Source organism: Pimephales promelas, chromosome 1 (genome assembly GCF_988280905.1).
Source record: "Pimephales promelas chromosome 1, fPimPro1.hap1.1, whole genome shotgun sequence".
NCBI lineage: Eukaryota > Metazoa > Chordata > Actinopteri > Cypriniformes > Leuciscidae > Pimephales > Pimephales promelas.
Genome location: NC_142769.1, coordinates 48199374 through 48221542, shown reverse-complemented (window position 1 = coordinate 48221542; position 22169 = coordinate 48199374). Strand labels below are relative to the sequence as shown.

The 22169-nt window shown below is 36.4% G+C and overlaps 1 protein-coding gene across 2 annotated transcripts in view; it reads right to left on the bottom strand.

The window, feature by feature from the left end:
• Positions 1-996, bottom strand: part of kdm6ba (lysine (K)-specific demethylase 6B, a) — an 89753-nt gene extending 88757 nt beyond the window's left edge. For both annotated transcript variants that reach the window (XM_039658533.2, XM_039658535.2), the window contains exon 1: positions 907-996. The gene's annotated coding sequence lies outside the window, so the exon portion shown is untranslated. The remainder of the gene's footprint in view (positions 1-906) is intronic.
• Between the last annotated feature and the right edge of the window lie 21173 nt (positions 997-22169).

Here is a 22169-nt window from a genome sequence, read left to right as displayed (position 1 = left end):
ATCTATCCATCATCTATCTATCTATCTATCTATCTATCTATCTATCTATCTATCTATCTATCTATCTATCTATCTATCTATCTATCTATCTATCCATCATCTATCTATCTATCTATCTATCTATCTATCTATCTATCTATCTATCTATCTATCTATCTATCCATCATCTATCTATCTATCTATCTATCTATCTATCTATCTATCTATCTATCTATCTATCTATCTATCTATCTATCTATCTATCTATCTATCTATCTATCTATCTATCTATCCATCTATCCATCATCTATCGATCTATCCATCATCTATCTATCTATCTATCCATCATCTATCTATCTATCTATCTATCTATCTATCTATCTATCTATCTATCTATCTATCTATCTATCTATCTATCTATCTATCTATCTATCATCTATCTATCTATCTATCCATCATCTATCTATCTATCTATCTATCTATCTATCTATCTATCTATCTCTCCATCTATCCATCATCTATCGATCTATCCATCATCTATCTATCTATCTATCCATCTATCTATCTATCTATCTATCTATCTATCTATCTATCTATCTATCTATCTATCTATCTATCTATCTCTCCATCTATCCATCATCTATCGATCTATCCATCATCTATCTATCTATCTATCTATCTATCTATCTATCTATCTATCTATCTATCTATCTATCTATCTATCTATCTATCTATCTATCTATCTATCTATCTATCTATCTATCTATCTATCTATCTATCTATCTAGAGTGAGTGCTGTCAATGAATGACAACTGGACATTCATAAAGTCATACACACACACACACACACACACACACACACACACACAATCACCCACACCTGCACATCCTTCACTTGCACAATTGATAATTGCCATCCTGTCTCACCTGTGGACCTCGTCTCTCTCTACTCTTCCTCTTCCTCTCGCATTTTCTCCATCTTTCTCCTGACATCTCATTTTTCTTTCCAGAGCAGAGACTGAGTCTGGGAGGAGCAGAGAGAGAGAGAGAGAGAGAGAGAGAGAGAGAGAGAGAGAGAGAGAGGCTTTAAGACATACATACAAAAAGACATACATCATACATTTTTTTACGAAAAATGTGCATGCAAATTCTCTATAAAAACTGTTTGGTTCAATTAGCCAAAAGATGGGATTTCTATCTCTAAAGCTGCTGTATTGAGCGTTACAATTTGTGCCAAATCTTTTAAAGATGTATCCGACTTGCAAAAGTCCAGGAGCTCTCTCTCTATGTGTGTGTTTGAGGAAAGTGCTGAGCTGTGTTGTAACCTGATCTGCATCAGTGTTACAGAAGAACTCAATGACCCACAGTACAGTAATGCATAGATTCAGTCCATAACTTCCACAATCCGCCTGCAGCACTTCACACAACTAACCACAGGAACCAGAATAATGATCGATCTTCCTAAGACTCCACCACTCTAGCAGTAGGTGTTCACTCGGCTTATAATAACTTGAAAACAAGAAAATCAGGAGGACACACTCAGTGTTAAGATACATGCATTAGAGCTGAGCTTGTGCCAGAAGAGAGAGAGAGAGAGATGGAGGGAGGGATGTGGAGTTGGGTCGAGTTGAGTGTTTTGATTTAATCTATGGTATCTCATCAACACACTCTCCACTTCAAGGTTTAACACTCCTCCTAGTGTCATTGTTGGATCAGAAGACTATGGTAAAGTCTGTGTATTTACGTAGTGCAATAGAGAAACTGGAACCTCACATTAGCAGAAATGGATTTCAGTGATGAATCTCCCATCAGAGAGAGCGGCTAACACAGCTGAAGAACTATTAGCAAAGGCTTCTTGGGAAAATGTGAGCAATTAGAAACACTATGGTGCAGTTTTCTAGTTGCTGGGGTCTGATCTATCTAATATAGTTGTAGTTAGGCTGAAGAGTGTTATAATACTTTATCCTGCTGTCAGAGACATAGCCTTCTGGACAGCGGTCCAAAATTGCATTGGGAAACCCAAATTTCAAGTTCCCAGCTTTCCTGATGTCTCACCTTTCTCCTGTCCTACAAAAAGAAACTGTATTGGTTTCTGTCCAATAAAGGCAAAAAGACCAAAAAACAACCTTACTTTGAGCATCGTGACCAGCCCAACACAGCAACACTGTCCAAACCAATTTTCTTCACAGGAGTATTCATTATGTGTCATTAATATTGCATTTCTTTTTGGTGACACTAGAGGTGCAGAAATTCATCTTTAAATGAAAACAATTAAAAATAGACACATAAATGTGTATTATCATAGCATTCAAAGCATGTTATATATTGTCATTTCCTGCTCGTCCGAGAAACAACACAGATTCTGCAACGACTTTCAGCATGTTTCCTATAGCAACGTCTCTGACGTTCTACGTTTTAATGGCGTGAGAAAGTCACATGATTTGAATTTTTTAAAAAATTGCATTTCATGTGATTTCTGGACGTTCACACAAGCTAAATCTGTTCGGATTTCAAATGGATATGCACAAAAATTTGGATTTGGACAGACAGTCTGTCTATTATCTTAAAGAAGTAGTTTACTTTTAAAAAAACTTTTGGTGATAATTTACTCAGCCCCATGTCATCCAAGATATCCATGTCATTCTTTCTTCAGTTGAAAAGAAATTAAGGTTTTTGATGAATCGTTTAAAGCCCTTTGAACAGTTTGCACTGAAAGTGTCTTTTGGACCTTGAACCGTTTGGTTCCCATTGAAGTCCATTATATGGAGAAAAACCCTGGAATGTTTTCATCAAAAACCTTAATTTCTTTTCGACTGAAGAAAGAAAGACATGGATATCTTGAATGACATGGGGGTGAGTAAATTAGCAGCAAAAGTTTTGTTTAACCCCAGCCTTCTTGTTTTCAGATCATTGGTTTATTCGCCCCACCTGTCCTTCCCTGTTTCCTGTGTGTCTAGCCCTGCTAAGCCTCGTCCTGCCGGGCCTGCTCAGTCCTGATGCCATTGGGTTTGGGTTAGGGACTTACTGCACTAAATACCTACAGGATATTGGACGCAGTCAAAAGTTTACATCTGGAGAAAAAAAATAGGGAAGTCTTCAAATAAAAAAAAACTGGGAAGTAAAGAGACTAATTATGCTGGTATTGACATTAAAATCAGGTCAATCATTAGTGTTAAGAGTTTAATTTAAGAACAATATAGGTCAAAAGGAGGAGGAGGAGGGGGGGGGGGGGGTCGACCGAGGGGAACTTTGTCTAAGTGATACTCTGTGTATATGTGCACGCACACACACACACACACACTAAAACCAAAACAAAAGCATGCACGTAACAGAGACACACACAAATACCAAGCCAAAACAATTCTGCACATCACGCACACCAAAGAGCAACATGAAATATTTAGTGAATTTTTTAACATGTGCTCCCCTAGCACATGTAGAAGTGCAAAGAGAGAGAGAGAGAGAGAGAGAGAGAGAGACAGGAAGGAGGAAATGGGAGGGGGAGCAGGAGTCAATGAGTGCAATGGGAGAGCAAGAGCGAGAGAGAGAAAAACCCAGCTGACTATTTCCAAGCAACTCCCCCTAGCAACAGCCCTCGCTCAGCCTGTGCCCTATTGGTCAGCTGACAGCCCGCATCACAATCCCATGTAGGACAATCAGCCAATGAGATGGTCCTGAGCTGCAGGGAGAGCTAAGCTTTTTGGATTCCATGTTCACCATGGCAACAGAAACCTGGCCCTGACTTAAAGGTACCCTGCAGAAACACACACACCCAAACCAAAACATACGGCTACTCGTGGACACAGGGACTGATGCTCCTTTAAGCAAGCCTGATCACACACAAATCACAGAAAACACAAACAGATACTGTCAAAGCCCCAAAAAGCACTTCGATACACAATATCAAACTCATACTAGAGCTTTTCTCCGATCTAACTTTTCTAAGGTAAACTTTTTCAGAACTGGTCCCAACATGATTTCCATAGTCAGTTCTCCTCAAGTTTACAGGTATCTAGCGGAGTAACCACAGGTGTAGTGTACTCATGATCCAAAAAAAAGTGCAACAATATTTGGTTTGTATTAATTATGAACAATACACATAGTGTTGTCAAATTGAGACACGAAAGAGAGCTCAATTCGTTTCTCGCATGCTGCGTGAGAAGTTTTGTGAGAGAAATCCAAGTGTCAGACAGCGCACGGATACCGAATTGAAACGTCTTCATGCGTTTGAAAAGACATATTATGCCAAAATACTCGTCTTGACATGTATCTTTGTGAATACAGTCAGTTATGTCTTAAAGGTGCTCTAAGCTGGCCATTTCCATACGGTGGTCCGTGGAAAGGCAAAATAAAATATAAAATCATGTAAAAAACCTTCATTTTACCAGGAAATTCCCATAATGTAAAACCTAAATGTAGGCCTATATTGATATAAAATTTAAATTAAATTGTCAATTGCAAATTAAATATGTATAGGGCAGAGGTGTTTATATGAAACCAGAGAGTTTATATGAAACACTGTAAACCCTAACGGTCAAAATAATTAATTGGTTTGAGTAGGACAAACTTAAATTCAACGAATCAGTTAAGTCAAATTAATTTTTATGAGTATTTAGCACTTTCTTTTTCTTTCAAGTTCACAGAACTGATATATTTTAAGTAAACTGAACTGTTTCATTGTTTTGAGTTTTATGAAATTATTTATTTTAATTTAGACGAACTTAAGTTTAACTGAAACGGCTGGGTTACAGTATCTATCTGTTAATGTTGGCTTTAGGATAGTTACCATCATGGTGACAAGTGGTGCATTCAGCTTGATTTGAGAGCAAATTATCCCTTTATATTATTAACCTTATACAGCAAGTGCTTCTGTGCTTGTAAGTGCTTATAAAATACTGTTTCTAATATGTTAGCATTTACTACGTCAGCAGATTAGCTTTTAAAGCTGACTAAGTTTATATTATTAAAAGTGATTTGAGTTCTGCCAACTTATTTGGGTTTACAGTATACTGTACTTGATAGATTTAAGTTATAGTAACTAATTAGTACTATTAACTTTATTTACCCAAGTTATCTTAACAATAAGTTATTGAGTTACTTGGAAACAAATCAAATATTTTTTATGCTGAAATTGTTTGAGTTAATAAACTTAAATAATTTAAGGCAATCGGTTTCCTCAAACGGTTTGAGTTAAACTCATCAGGTTTTACAGTGAACCAAATGTTAATAAATGGAACGAATAAGGCCTGTTATCAATTTAATTTCCAGTTAGTTGGAAACTTGATCTCGCGTTTCTGAAATGTTTTTTGCGGATGTGCTGTTAAGTGGACAAACTCAAGCCTACTTTTTGAGGACTTGTAAAACTCTGAAGGTTAATAATCCGCTAAAATCCTTTTTTTGGGTTTTGAAAAGTTGACTACATCCAAGTGTTCTTATTACGGTCAAGATTTCCTACTCCATTGCAATGGAAATAAGCCTGTTGTTCAAATTAATCTAATTATGGCGTAAATAAATAAATGAAATATGAGGCAGGCGTTGTGTGCAGTAAACTTTCTTTTAACAAGCCTGTTGTACTGATGTGAGGACCAGTTATAGTTTTAGTGCTTGTAAGCCTATTTAGAGGTGTGGATTAATTCAGGTGGGACTGTGTGTAGACGTATTTTATTATGTGTATTATGAGGTGGTCTGCGGAAACTCTTGATTACAATAGTGGTCCACACACACAAAAAGTTTGAAAACCCCTGCTCTAAGCGATGTTGGGTGACGTCACTTCTTTTTGACGTTCGTATTGTCAAAGAAAACGGAGGCTAGCTCGACCCTCTCTCCTCCTCATCCGCGCACTAACCCCCCAAACCCTTCTTGTTGGTGATTGGCTGGAGCTGTTTGTTATGTTTCGTGGTGCGGGTTGGCCCAGTTTGTTTTTGTTGCCCTTTGTGAAACCTCGGACCGCGTTTTTTATAGTGAGTTCAGGGGACAGGCAGCTAGCGGATAGTGAGGAGATGTTTGCTGTATGTGACAACTAATTTTTGGCACGTGACATCACTTAGAGCAACTTTAAGTGAACGTAAACAGTTGAGTTGAAAAACGCATGTATATCAGTATATTGGATCCGTGCATTAGCTCTTAAAGCGACAGCAGCATATTATTTTTTTATCTTAAACAAAAGACAAAGAAAAATCACTCACTGTTCTTGAATTAATGCCTTTTGTAGCTTTAATAAGGATTAATCTAGATGTTTCATGGCTGGTAAAAAATATTTATGGCCAGTAAATTTATTTAAGTCACCGGCCAATGGCAGGTGTGTGAAATGGTCAGTTTTAGGCCCTGTATTTTGTCCACATACACACACACACACACTCATAATTTGAAACCAAAGTCTTTTTGTGAAATGTTTGACTTGAGAAAGTGGCATTGGCTGCAGAAATGTGACATTTTGTATTCCTGCAGAGAAAATACCCAACAGTAATGTAAAAAGATGTGATAAATTATTTACTACTGAACAAACGAGTCTTTACCAGCTGTTTTTGATTACTGGATAAGGAGTTTTAAAAAATCGTTTTATGGAAACTGAAGCTTATAAATGCACCCAGTGTTGGGTAAGTTACTCTAAAAAAGTAATTAATTACTAGTTACTAATTACCTCAACAGTGTAATTAGATTACTGTACTAATTACTCTCTCTAAAAAGTATTTAATTTAATAACAATTTAAAAGGATAGACGTGAATCTGTTTTAATTCTTTCAAATAAATACTATAAAATAGCATGAATTATCCTTAAACTGACCAAGGTGGAGAAGGTTACATTACGGTAAATACTGTGACCAATCGGATCTCACAGCGATTCGTATGCATTTTATAAGGTGTCTAAATATTACGACCGCACTCGTACAAATTCTTATGAATTATTGTAAAATATGTATGAAAAAAGTGTGAAATGTCATGAGATCAGACATAAAACAAGAGTGGGTTTAACATCAAAATGTATTGTCTGATGCTAAAAAGTATAATTAAATTACAGATAAATTAAGAATAATCCCTTACTTTACATTTTCAAGGGAAAAGTAATTAAATTACAGTAATTCAACACTGAATGCATCATATAAGTATATACATATAAAAGCTAGCAAAATAAGATTTCAGAAGTAAATACAACAATTAACCTAATATTCAAAAATGATATTCATATATACACTGGAATATATCAGAATAACAGTGGATTGTTAATCTTTCAATCTCATAAGCACAAGTGGATGCATTACAGCTCATAATGTCATCAACATGCTGAATTGTTGCATCATAAAGAGTTGAATTATGCCATTCTCAACAACAACATCAAACTCCAAAACTACCTCCACCAATCCAGACTGCTCGCTGATCTCATCACATCCAATCCAATCATGGTGTGCATTAGCACTCTAGAACACACACACACACACACACATACACACACACACACACATCAAATGTCTAAGACAGAGTAGGGAGGATCTCCACTGGAGAACAAAGACAGTGTGACGATCTCTTTTAAAAGGTTTTAAGGACCATAAGCCTGTTACAGACTCTTATCAGAAGAAACACGCAGAGGAACAGAAAAACAGACAGAGAGAAAGAGAGAGGAGAGCATGCAGTCACACAGAAACATCGCTCAATTTTGTGTGTGCTCTTTGTTCTCCTCCTGAAGAGTGTGTCTCAATATTTCTCCAGTCTTCTACAGTGAGAACAAAGCTACTGTAGAAGAGGCTTTCACAGACCGACGCAGTGTGAGAGCTCACGCTCGCTGAAGTGATCCATCTGTCGCCATCCAACGCGCTGTTCACACAATGTGGAGAGGCGTGTGCGTCTGTGTTTCAATGGGCTTCGGCCTTCAGGTAATTAAAGTTATGCCATAACTGTCCTGTGAGCTTTGGACTCCCTTTACAACTGTCTAATTAAACCCAACCTTAATTACGTTGTCATTTTACATCACGCACAGACAATTTTTCTGAACATTTCAGTCAAATTTGTCACAATGAGATATTAAATCAGATGTCTATGGATATAATGAAGATTACTGTGATATCATTTCATTTAGACCCTATTCGATCAGCGTCATCAATGTTTGCGGCGGCCATATTGTTGACATAGAAACCACTGAAACTGTCAGTCTGTCAGTCTGTCAATTGTCAAGCGAGGTAGTGTCGGGATTATCCATGGTATTATCACTGTTTTGTTTTTTTTTAACAGCGTGATGATTTTGTGTAATACACGGCTGTTTTATAGCAATTTTTTTATAACAATTTTTTTCTGTTTTATAACAATAGCAATAAGATCCCCGGAGTTAGTTTTTATGCGATAAGTTACCGACTGTCATAAGGCTGCACAATTAATCGAATTTGTAATCGCGATTACAATTATGGATGCCACAATTATGTAATCGTTTAAAGGCACAATTACAAAAAGTCCACTTACATTATTCTGTGTGCTTAAAATGTGTTTTTTTTTTACAGCTTATCTTAAGGGGTTTTTTCCCATTGTTTTCATTTTAGTTAGTGTAACATTATAATTAGCATTAACTATCTAACATTGTTTACTTAAAATAATGTTTCCAAAATCTTATCAGTGGTTCATCAAGTCGTAACAGGGTGAAAGGCACTTCTGCCGTCGCCTGACAGGGTCTGTATCGCTTTTACTGGCACTATGTAACTTCGGGGTTCGGGTAGAAACCAGAGTCAGACCACAAAAAGAACTACACAATTCGACTGCTTTATATCATGCACTGCAATAGTCATTATTTTGTTTTTCTTCATTTCTGATGTCGCAATACATCATCCTTTCATGAAATCATGTAACATACTCTACCTTGTCTGTGGACATCGTTCATTCTAAAGCCGGTGCTGGATAAAAAGCGAGCGTGCGTGCGATGGTAGGCTAAATTATTTACGACAGCGGCAATGGACAATTTCGTTTCCAACCAGTAGGGCGACCGAAGAGGAAAAGTTACTTGGTGTTACTTTAAACCATAGAAAAGCATTGAAAGTCTTTCGGGAGTTTTCAGCCGTTTTATTTTGATAACAATTTGCATGCAGTCACTTCGAACAATGGCATAAAGCTGTTCAAAACATCATTCAATATAAATTGTGATAATCGTAATTAATAATCGCAATTATAATTTCAAGGCAATAATCGACAATTATGATTTTTGTCATAATCGTGCAGCCCTAGACTGTCAGAAAACGTGAAGGGAAGGAGACAGCGCAGGAGAGGCTAGCTAGGATAAATAGGCTAAACTTTAAGCCAACTCCCCACAGAAAAGTCTGTTCCCATCATTTTACCACAGGTTTCACACATAATCCGCGCTATAGACGAATCCGGCGAAACTACCGGAAGTAAGCGGGCGCCATTACTGAGCTGTTGCTGGGTAGCGTTGCGCCATTGCCTTCTATTGTTTTAGTTGCAACTTGCGTCCACTGGAATAAACAGCCCGCGATTTACGACTGTCACTAACGTTACAACGTTACCCCTTGTATAATGTCGAGTGGGTAAACGAGTGGGTTTCTGTTATAAACTGTTTCAATGGTGGGAGTAAAATTTCAATTTTGAAGAGAAAACATTGTGAATACCCCGGGTCGACTGCCCCTGTCTGGTGTCGTGCAGTTTACACAGATTTCCTGGGCGAGTACAAGACGCAGACATTCGCGTATAATAACAATAATGAGCTAAATGTAACGTTATGTGACATAATTGTTCTCCTGCTGTTATATTGACCTCTTTCCATGGTTTAAAAACACTAATTGGTCGATATTATGTATATTTTCTAGCTGTAACGTTACCTTACCCTTGCCCGTTGCAATGTGAAAATGAGATAAAAAATGGACACAAATGAAAAACATGAATTTGTTTATTTGATTTGATTCATTTATTTATTGTTGCCAAATGGACAGATCTTTTTATAGTTTCCTCGTTAGCAAACGTTAGCCTAGCTAGCTTGCCAATCTATTTTCATAAACAATCTGTAAGATCGTTTGTACCTTCATCTGTGACTGGAGGCCGCTGTCTAACATCATCAACCCAACAAGTCATTCTGGCTGTAGCTGTCATCGAGGGTGCGTTCGCGCTATCACCGAGGTTTGTTTACATACCGGTGCACATGTCTATGCTGGTGTAACAGCTCAGTAATGGCGTCGCCACAAGATGGCAGCCTACACCGAACGCTCGTCGGATTCGTCTATGGTGCTTATATGCTGCGTTTGCAGTGCATAACTGATCCGCGGCTGTACCACAAACACCCCGCTACTCACTATTTTTATTTTAACACATACTCACTATTTCAACAACGTAAGCCAATTATTACATGCATTACTTGTATATATTAAGTTGCTCAAGCAAGTGGTCAAATATGTAACCATGTACTTCATGTAATCACAAACATTTTCAATGAAAACTTAAAATTGACAAAAACAACAGACTCGCATGACTTTTGTTTTGCACTTACATTTTAATAAAACAAATCTTGCATGTCACAAAGCACTTGTTTTTCCACCTCCACGAATGAGACGAGTGTCGTTCAATGTTGCCTTGTTGAGGCAAATTGTAATTTGTATGCTACGTTATACGGATACTGTCTGATCGAGATATCCGTTATAAATATCCGGATAGGTTACGGCTGGCAATAAGGACGGATCTTTACTTAATGCTATTACTTGATTTTGATGTGGGCCCATACAACAATCAAGCTTATCTTCTCTTGATACCAACGAGATCAAGCTCCCCCTCAACTCAAATCTGCGCACTGCTAGGGGCAGCAGGACAGATGTCATGTCAACAATATGGCCGCGGTAAGCTACTTCCGGTGTTTGCGAATAAGGTCTATACAAACATTTCATCTGACATATTATAAAAGATTTTGTGGGTAGATTTGTGGGTTGAGCTCACTCTTTAAACTGCCCCTGTTATGTTTTTCAAATATGACCTTTTATGCAGTGTGTAATAACGTTTGCATGTTTTAATGCAACACATTTGCATAATGCCACTCTATGATGTTCATTGGCTGCCCGTGAACAACGTCTTCTGTGACCCTGAAACACTGTAGTTGTAGCTGAGACTAGACGAGTTTGGTTTAAATAATACGCTAAAACTGACGCCATCGTTCCTGTTCGTATCACTGTGTATCAAGAGCTGAGGAAGAGCAGGACCAACATTTTGTTTCAGACACAACAATGTAAGCGGTCGACCAATCACAGCAGACTAAGCCATCTGACCAATCAGAGCAGAATAGACTAATCAAAACAGACTGAGCCATCTGACCAATCAGAGCAGAGTAGACCAATCACAGCAGACTGAGCCATCTGACCAATCAGAGCAGAGTAGACCAATCACAACAGACTGAGCCATCTGACCAATCAGAGCAGAGTAGACCAATCACAACAGACTGAGCCATCTGACCAATCAGAGTAGAGTAGACCAATCACAACAGACTGAGCCATCTGACCAATCAGAGCAGAGTAGACCAATCACAGCAGACTGAGCCATCTGACCAATCAGAGCAGAGTAGACCAATCACAACAGACTGAGCCATCTGACCAATCAGAGTAGAGTAGACCAATCACAACAGACTGAGCCATCTGACCAATCAGAGCAGAGTAGACCAATCACAGCAGACTGAGCCATCTGACCAATCAGAGCAGAGTAGACCAATCACAACAGACTGAGCCATCTGACCAATCAGAGCAGAGTAGACCAATCACAACAGACAAGGCTACCAAGTAGTGCACAGCTAATTAATCTAACGTTTTTTCCACGCATATCGACTTTTAATCGATTTCTAGTTGAAATTTCAGGACTTCAGGCTTGCATGTAAAGGAGACTCTGAAACCAAATTAGGAACCGTTAAAGTCACTCTTGATTCTAGGGACTATTTTTACACTCCAGTCCACTCTATTTTTACTTCAAGCACTCAATCTGTTTAGGATTTTAGAGTGGAAACACAAATCTGAAATTAATGAATGAACAAATCTTGCAGATTTTCAGTTGACTCCTCAGTCCTCAACAAATAGCTGTTATATCGTTTTTTATTGTTACTAGCTCATTTTGCTCCAGGACATACAGTGACAGACGGACACGCTGATCCGTGAATCTAATCTAACGTGTCCAGAATGAGTCAAGTCACAAGTAACTAAGATAATGTCAAAGTCGAGTCACCAGTATTCTAATATTGGCTATGTTGAGTCACAGGTCTTGCAAATTTGGACTGACTTGAGTCCAAGTCACGATCCTCGAGTTCACGTCTCGGCCCCCACCATCCCTCCAAAATATGTCCCACACACACACACACACACACACACACTAGATGGCTTATTATCACAGTGACGTAGACCTGACACAAGCTCCCTGCTGTTCTGTTCTTCAGCTCACAGTCTGAAGAGAGGTTAATGAGATCTTCGAGAGAGACTGAGACTAGTTCAGCGCCTCGAATGCAAGCAAAACAAACCCAGAACTGCATTTCCTGAGAGACTGCTTACAATTCACGAAACCCACACAAAGAATTAAAAAGATTCGCTCGTCATTGAGTTGCACAATGTAAAACTTTCCTAGCTATTAGGCGCACACAAATAGCGCTGTGTGCTAGATGTACAGTATGTCTGCCTGATACTGTGTGAGGGACAATGGGCCTTTTCCTCTGACATGAAATTACATATTCATCACTCAATTCCTTTTTCTTGGGAATAACAGCAGGGCTTGATTTCTACTTGCCTGTGATATTCATGTGACATTCATATGCAAAAATGTGATTCATTTAAATGTATAACTCTACATTTACAATTATAGTTTTTCATTTTTTTTTTTTTCATTTCATCATTTAAAATATTTACTACACATTTTTAACACACACTCAAAAAAATGCTGGGTTGTTTTAACCCGATTTTGGGTCAAATATGGTCAAACTCAAACATTGGGTTAAAAATGTAATTTAAATGTAACCAAATGGCTGGGTTTATCCATATTTGACCCAAAATTGGGTTAAAAAAAAACCCAGCATTTCAACTTAATCATGAAAACAATGGAAATTATACCGTTATTATAATTATACAGTGAACTGCAATTGATTATGTGGTTTCTGAATAAATGAGTTCAGGCAAGAATTTTAAAAAAACAACGTAAATTCTATATTAGTACTCAATTTAAGCTTGTAGAAAATAAAGCGTAAACTAAGTAAAAACAACTGATGCTGGTGTTCCCATCATGCACTGGGGCATGAATAATTAATAAGGTTTTCCAGATGAGTTTACGCACTTTTATCATTGCTTTTGTTTTTAGCTTTCGTAACTTGCTGTTTTGTGATCATTTCTACTCAAAATGTCACATTCTTCCTATCCTTCTATGTAGATATGCTATCAACACAATATCTTATTTACTTAGATGTTCTAGGAAAGGACACACTTTAAACGCACGACTTAATTCACTGAAATAATGTTGATGTACTTCAAGTAGAGTATTGCAAAATAAACTTCGTTTTTTTTTTTTTTTTTTATTAAAATAAACTTAAAGTGAGTAGAAATCACTCGACAAGCTTTAACTGGCCAACTTAAAATTACTTCAATTTTTAAAAAGTTTGGGGTCAGTATAACTTTTTACCCTTTTTTAAAGTAATTAATACTTTTTTTACTTAGGATACTTCAAATTAAATTGATCATAAACGTCAAACGTCATAAAAGGAACAACGTTTATAATGTTACAAAAGATTTCTATTAGGGCTGTCAAGCGATTAATCGCGATTAATCGCATCCAAAATAAAAGTTTGTTTACATAATATACAGTATGTGGGTGCACTGTGTATAATTGTTTTATATATATATATATATATATAAATACACACACATGCTTGTATATATTTAAGAAATATTTTCATACTGTATATAGATTTATATATAATTTATATTATATATAAATATAAATATTTTATATATAAATATTTTTTTTCTTAAAATGTCCATGCATGTGTGTGTATTTATATATATACAAAATAATTATACACAGTGCACCCACATGTAAACACAAACTTTTATTTTGGATGCGATTAATCGCTTGACAGCCCTAATTTCTGTTTTAAATAAATGCGGTTCTTTTCAACTTTCTATGAATCAAACAATCCTGAAAAAATATTAAGCAGCTCAACTGCTTTGATAATAATAAGTAATGTTTCACTGTAATGGATCATGTGACACTGAAGACTGGGGTAATGATGCTGAAGATTCAGCTTTGATCACAGGAATAAATTACATTTTAAAAGCTATTCCAACAGAAAACAGTTATATTATCAATGATATCTCACAATATTAGCACTTTTACTGTATTTTTTGTTGCCTTGTGAACTTTTGAACGGTGGTGAACATTAATCACAACTCACATTTTTTAAAGAAAATGTAGAAATGGAGTAAATATCTGGCGTTTGCAGCTGTTCAGCGGCTGCTTTGGCAATACAAACGTGCTGTTATTTGTCATGCCAGAAAACACACTGAGGGGGAAGCAAAGACAGACAAGGAAAGAAAGAGAAGAGGGAGAGAAGTGGACAGGCCATGATTGATTCCTCTGGCTGCAGCAGCATCTGGGTAATGTCTGTTTGTGTCGGGGTTAAGCAGGGGACGTGTGTGTGTGTGTGTGTGTGTGTGTGCAGCGTTCTGATAAAGTGCACAGCAGCATCGGAGTAAATTACAGTGGCGTGTTTTAACGTGATCGCTCGTCTTCTAAGTGTTCCCTCTGTCTCTGTGAGTCTGTCTCTCTCCCCGTCAGGGCCTCTTCAACACAAAGGCCTGGAGCACAAAGAGCCGAAAGCAGAGGCTGCGTGTGTGTGTGTGAGTGTGTGTGGGGGGGGGGGGCGCTTTGATTAGCTCCTTTCATTCAAAAGAGGTGGAGGACGAAGAGGAGGTTTTGATTTGTCCGTCCCCGTTCGTCACCTTCCCTCAGTGAACAACACGGCGAAGAGAGTGAACCGACATGATGATAAGGGGAAGCTGTTAAAGGAATAGTTCAGCTAATAATAAAAGTTTACTTGAGCGACTTTCTGTCTTTAGTGTGAGACAAAAGAGATGTTTGGCAGAATGTCCTGGCTGCTATTGATGAAGTCAATATTTGAAGACCTCTCAATACATTTCTGGTTATTCTGATGTAAAGAAAAACTTTTTTTTATTTTAAATACATTTAATTAAATAATAAATATAAAAATATTTTTTTTATTATATTAATAATTAGGTCTGTCAAACGATTAATTGCGATTAATCGCATCCAAAATAAAAGTTTGTGTTTACATAATATATGTGGGTGCACTGTGTATAATTATTTATATATATATATATATATATATATATATATAAATACACTCACATGCTTGTATATATTTAAGAAATATTTTCATGTATATACTGTATATAGATTTATATTATATATAAATATAAATATTTTATATATAAATAATGTGTGTGTATTTATTTGCAAAATAATACACAGTGCACCCACATATATTATGTAAACACTAACTTTTATTTTGGATGCGATTAATCGTGATTAATCGTTTGACAGCCCTATTAATAATACTACATTTACAAATAATTTAATTAAAATATTTCAAAATAATGGGGCTCATCAACTGACATTCTTCAAAATATCACCTTTTGTGTTCGGAAACTCATTCAGGTTTGGAGCGAGGAAATGATAACAGAATGGACATTTTAAGGTGAACTGTCCCTTTAAGAGAAAGGAGAGAGTGAGCAATTGTTGAGCATCAAAAAGACGACAATAAATAAAGTATCAAAACTAAATCTTGAACTTGAGGACAGTTACTCTCCACCACACTGGCAGTGGCGTTTAGCCCTCGGGTTACACACTCCTCCTCTTCCCCACAGGCTCCTGTGTCCCTCTCCTCTCTTCCTCCTTCTCATGGTTAGCTGGGCCTCAGGCATACATCACTTCCTCTGTACAGAAGCCCCTCAGGACACACACAACATTTACCCACACAGGACAGGAGGACATATTTATTGTGTACCTGTCAGACTGAACACACACACACGTGGGATCAGTGTGTGTCGTCATCATCAGCCCTCGACTCATGTTCTCTTCTCCACGCTGAGAGGAGGTGTGTACAGGATATCTACCCACACTCGTTCCTACAGCTTCCTCAACTCTTTCTGTTTCTGTCCTCCCTCTCTCTCCTTCTGTGAAGAAGACCATATAATATAGTTAATACACATCTATCTATCTATCTATCTATCTATCTATCTATCTATCTATCTATCTATCTATCTATCTATCTATCTATCTATCTATCTATCTATCTATCTATCTATCTATCTATCATCTATCTAATCCATCCATCTATCTATCTATCTATCTATCTATCTATCTATCTATCTATCTATCTATCTATCTATCTATCCATCTATTTATCTTTCCATCCATCCATCCATCTATCTATCTATCTATCTATCTATCTATCTATCTATCTATCTATCTATCTATCTATCTATCCATCTATTTATCTTTCCATCCATCCATCTATCTAATCCATCCAATCTATCTATCTATCTATCTATCTATCTATCTATCTATCATCCATCCATCTATCTATCTATCTATCTATCTATCTATCTATCTATCTATCTATCTATCTATCTATCTATCTATCTAATCCATCTATCTATTTATCTATCCATCCATCTATCTAATCCATCCAATCTATCTATCTATCTATCTATCTATCTATCTATCTATCTATCTATCTATCTATCTATCTATCTATCTATCTATCTATCTATCTATCTATCTATCTATCTATCTATCTATCTCTCTATCCATCCATCCATCAATCTATCTCATCCATTCATCTATCATCTATCTATCCATCCATCCATCATCTATCTATCTATCTATCTATCTATCAATCTATCTCATCCATTCATCCATCCATCTATCATCTATCCATCCATCATCTATCTATCTATCTATCTATCTATCTATCTATCTATCTATCTATCTATCCATCTATTTATCTTTCCATCCATCCATCTATCTATCTATCTATCTATCTATCTATCTATCTATCTATCTATCTATCTATCTATCTATCTATCCATCTATCTATCTATCTATCTATCTATCCATCTATCTATCTATCTATCTATCTATCTATCTAATCCATCTATCTATTTATCTATCCATCCATCTATCTAATCCATCCAATCCATCCAATCTATCTATCTATCTATCTATCTATCTATCTATCTATCTATCTATCTATCTATCTATCTATCTATCTATCTATCTATCTATCTATCTATCTATCCATCCATCCATCAATCTATCTCATCCATTCATCTATCATCTATCTATCCATCCATCCATCATCTATCTATCTATCTATCTATCTATCTATCTATCTATCTATCTATCTATCAATCTATCTCATCCATTCATCCATCCATCTATCATCTATCCATCCATCATCTATCTATCTATCTATCTATCTATCTATCTATCTATCTATCTATCTATCTATCTATCTATCCATCCATCCATCCATCAATCTATCTCATCCATTCATCCATCCATCTATCATCTATCTATCCATCCATCCATCATCTATCTATCTATCTATCTATCTATCTATCTATCTATCTATCTATCTATCTATCTATCTATCTATCTATCTATCTATCTATCTATCTATCCATCCATCCATCAATCTATCTCATCCATTCATCCATCCATCTATCATCTATCTATCCATCCATCCATCATCTATCTATCTATCTATCTATCTATCTATCTATCTATCTATCTATCTATCTATCTATCTATCTATCTATCTATCTATCTATCCATCCATCCATCAATCTATCTCATCCATTCATCCATCCATCTATCATCTATCATCCATCCATCCATCTATCTATCTATCTATCTATCTATCTATCTATCTATCTATCTATCTATCTATCTATCTATCTATCTATCTATCTATCCATCCATCCATCCATCCATCCATCCATCCATCCATCCATCCATCCATCAATCCATCCACTCATCCGATAACACAACAGTATTTTGAAAAACATGGCTGGAAATGAAAGCGCAGTAAAGTAATGAATGAAAGAGAAGGTGAAGAGCCGTTCTTCATGGAGACCGTGTTCGACTGATATCCAGCTTTGGGAAGAGTTGAGTGTCATTCAAGACCTTCAAGCAGAGAGTCGTGTGTGTGTGTGTGTGTGTGAGAAAAGGTGACCCTGTGCAGAGACGGCAGGTGATTGACAGTCTTGTCATGACACCATACATTTACCAGAAAGTCTGCAGTCACTCTCTCACACACACAATCTAATTCACTTCACACTGTTGAACGTCACGTCCAGAGTCAAGACTCCTGTATAACCCACAGACGACACCTTCATCTCTCCATTCCTGAAGGACACTTTCTCAGCTCCTTCCTTTTCACTGATACATCCCCACATACTGGATTATTGAAACTCTACGGTCCTCTCAGATAACACACACACACACACACACACACACTATGAAGACTTCTTTGGCCAATGACACATGACTTTAGCTAATTCTGGTTATTTTCTATTAAAACATTTTGTTTAACCCCTTAGCTGTCACCTCCGCCTTTTTGAGAATGGGGGTTAAAATGCACTATTCAAACTTAAATGGTTGTAAATTTGGCCTTGTTTTAAAGAAACCACTCAGCAGATTTTTTACTGAAGTGAAAGCACTTCAAAAATTTGACATTAAATTTACAATAAATCAAATATACTGTCTTAGTTTTTATTTTATATAAATAAAATGCTTTTTGACTGCTAAAAAATGACAAGGCCGCTCCGCAACACTTGCTTTGTAACTTTGCAGGTCTTTTTTTATTCTCAAACAGCAGCGTTACACATTAAAGAAAGTTGAGCATATCAAAAAAGCTCATTCGTCGTTCTCAAAACAATGCAGAGTGTGTGTGTGCCGTTTCAGCAGCAACGTCTCTGTGTTCCTCTCATCTATTTCTCATTCAATCAATCCTGTTTGTTACATCACATCTGCAGCTTTTTCATTTAAAACCAAGCACTGTTTGCATGTGTGTGTGTGTGTAAGTCCATCACATTCGTGTGGGGCAGAGGGACACTGCAGAACAGGAATCCATGGCTCTTTGCATGGTTTACATCATTAAATCAATCAATCACTGTAATTCAAATCCCAGACTGCACTTAGAGACCTCTCAGACCAGCAGCCAATGAGAAGCAGCCGAGAGGTTCACAAACGGTCTCAGCTCTCCTCGGGTCACTGGCTGAAATAAGACTAAACATGAGTCTGTCATCAACATAGAGTCAGTCCACACACTGTTATGACCCTCATATAACAATCAATTCCTCAAAATAATTTTCACTTTCACTTAACAATCAATTACATTCATATGTTGGTTGTCCCATATCCCTACTGTTGGTCATGTGATTACTTTTTTGGATTAATTTTTAAGCACCAGTATCATTAATTACTCTTTTTAAACCATTTAAATGACACTGAATGTAATATTACAGGTTGAGCAGCATCTAGATCCGTCTGTCAATTTAGCACAAGTAATGTTGACTCGTCACCTACTTTGGAAGTCAATGGCTAATGTCAACGGTCTGTTCTGTAAAATATCATCTTTGTGTTCAGCAGGAGAAAGACACTCGGATACAGGTTTGGAACAACCAGAGGGAGAGTAAATGATGAAATAATGGACATTTTTGGGTGGGACTCATTATCTAGGCGGATGAACTGGTTGTGGATTCCTGTGGTTTGCTCCAGTAACGTTTACTTACATCACATCTATATCATGTAAGAGTAAAAGTAGACGGTTTACTTCACCCGTGCATGACTAAAGATGAAAAACTGGATTTAGTTTGCACAGATTATCATTTGACTTTTTTTTCTATGTACATAAACTAAAGTTTAGGGTCAGTTAGAATTTATTTATTTATTTTTTAATAAATTATTTTATTCATCAAATTAATAAAATGTGATTATGTTACAAAATATTATTGTTTTAAATATCTTCTTTTAAACTTTTTATTTGTCAAAAAATCCTGAAAAAAATGCATCAAGAAGCAGCACAATTGTTTTTAACATTCATAATAATAATAATAATAATAAACGTTATTTGAGCAGCAAATCCGCTAATATGATTTCTGAAGGATCATGTGACACTGAAGCCTTGAGTAATGATGCTGAAAATTCAGCTTTGCATCACAGGAATAAATTACATTTTACAATATATTTAAATAGAAAAATAATACTTTGAATAATGATATTTCACAAATATCACTGTTTTACTGTATTTATAATCTGCGACTTTACAAAAACATAAAAAATCGTACTGACCCACATTTTTGATGGAGTGTTTTTGTTCGTTTTTACAACACCTCAGATTAAAATGATTAAAATGACAGAACTTAAAATACTTTTATTATTAAATATAAATTTTTCAAAATAAAAGTACAAATTATTAAATATACCATCAGGCCACCAACAAATGGTTAAAAACATCCTAGCAGAACACTTTCCTGAACACAACACAGTGATTAACACAGTGATCTACTGTGCGTATTAAAGGAGACAACTTAATCTTCAACAAGTTCATGCCAACTGACCTCTGACCTCTCCGCCACTCTGTCATCAGATGAATCCAGCCACCCCATTGGTCCACATGTAGTGTGTCTGGATCGTCCTCTCCCGTTGGCAGGTAAAAGAGTTTCATTGGCCCTGTGAGACTCATCCAGACTGACGCTCACGTCGGCCAGCCAAACCTCAGCCGTGGTGAAACCGTAAGGTCTGGAGAACAACAACATAAAGTTATTTAAGAAAAAAAAACAACAACCTGAAGATATCATAAGTCACAAATACAACCATTAAAAAGCATAAATGAACATTATAGTCATCAAGAGGCGTCACACAATACAGTACCAAATTGTTTGCTGTACAAAACTGAATTTTGATGGTTTCATGCTTTTAAATAACTCACTGCACAAAACATGTTGTTTGTTTAATAATTCTTTCATAATTTGCGGATGTGCATACAGGTGAAACCCGAAAAATTAGAATATTGTGCAAAAGTTCATTTATTTCAGTAATTCAACTTTAAAAGGTGAAACTAATATATTATATAGACTCATTACATGCAATGTGAAATATTTCAAGCCTTCAATTATTATAATTTTGATGATTATGATTCAACATTAGAATATCGTGAAAAGGTTTTCAAAGCCATAATCCTCAAAATTATAACAAATAAAAGCTTGAAATATCACACTTTGCATGTAATGAGTCTATATAATATATTAGTTTCACCTTTAAAGTTGAATTACTGAAATAATTGAACTTTTGCACGATGTTCAAATTTTCGAGTTTTGGAATAGGTCAATCTCCTAAATGACAATTAAATATACACCAAAACCAATTTATTGGACACTTTGACTTTAACTTGACTAACAAATATTCTCCTTTTAATAAGCCTATTTATGTTCCGATCATAGTTTATTTGCATTAAACACCGTTTTCCGCTGCTGTCCAGATCGTGTCACATGACCCACTAGTTGAGAACCAGTGCACAAAAGTGTACAAAACAGAAGCAAAATTCTCGTGTAAATGCTCACATGATCATCAGCACTGGCATGTTTTGTTTGTTTTAACGAGTTTTTAACTGCGAACACAAAGGAATCTAAACAAGCTTTGTTTTCTGAGCATGTGCTGCCATCTAGTGGACAAACAACAGATCTGTTCCTGAACTAGTGATGCTGAACTAGGTAAAGCAACATGGGAGGATGAGGAGTGGAGTTCAGCTTAAACCTCATATCTGAGCTGAAACAATAATTCAAGTAATAACATAACGTTTTACAGCTCACAGTAATGACTTCAGACAACATACATCTGCAATAAGATACATATAAAGTGTCTAGTAAGAGACATCACATGCGTTCAGTTAGCAAGTATGAGCTATGTAAGACAAATCACTGTGCCTTGTAGATGCAAGAGACACAGGTTAACTTATGCAAATTTTATGCAAATTAAAAAAAATTCTCCGCCTTCAAAATGTCCAGTGTGAAATTAGCGCTGCACAATTCCAGACTGCACAATTACACATTAACATGTCATTTACTGGAGGTTCAGACAAAATGTACATTGCTGCAGTGCAGTCTATTTAA